Source organism: Trachymyrmex cornetzi, unplaced genomic scaffold, assembly GCF_001594075.2.
Source record: "Trachymyrmex cornetzi isolate Tcor2-1 unplaced genomic scaffold, Tcor1.1 scaffold120, whole genome shotgun sequence".
NCBI classification, from domain to species: domain Eukaryota; kingdom Metazoa; phylum Arthropoda; class Insecta; order Hymenoptera; family Formicidae; genus Trachymyrmex; species Trachymyrmex cornetzi.
In genome coordinates, this window is record NW_017295762.1 from 6697 (window position 1) to 7464 (window position 768).

Sequence of the window (768 nt, forward strand, 5' to 3'; positions counted from 1 at the left end):
GGGGAGGGGTTGCAATGGGTCAAAGTTGGTGGCGGTATGAGTGAAGGGTGAGAGACATGAAGGGTGAGAGATACTTTAAAAATAAAATTCCGATGGCCTTGAACGCGGACAGAGAAGAAGAAAATGTTTCTTAATTTTTCATGAAAAATCATCACTTTTCGACCACTCGTATGTCCAGAACGGCTTGACCGATTTTTAATTTTTTTTTTAAATTACTCGTGACGATGCCGCCTTCAAAATATGTTACGTCCGATTCAAAATTTTTTATATTTTATTAGTTATGCAATCTCCAAAAATGGACTTTGGTGGTACAGGATAAGAGACTTGTAGTGTCTCTTATTCTCTTATTTTTTTGATTTTCGAACATGGCCGGAGCCATTACCGCGTCTCCTGATATTTACATATAAGTTTTAAAACCATTTACAATCGATAGATGAAAGGATAAGCGCGTAACAAATATTGTTCATGGAGACATCACGCTTAAAAGCGTGTAAAAAATATTGTCCGCGAAAACATCACGCTTAAATAGGAAAAGAATAAGCGTGTAAAAAGTATTGTTTTGTATAACGAAATTAGGTTTAATTTGTACGCTCGAGATCCTTCCCATCCTCCTTACCTTCACATATACATAAACATACACAGGACGCGCACGCGAGCGCGCGTGCAAACGCACCTACGAATGTGCGTTAAAATTCGCGTCATTTAATTTACTTGACAGATTTTATTCTTTTATACTAGCATTTCTTTTGCGTAATGACCAAGCGTATC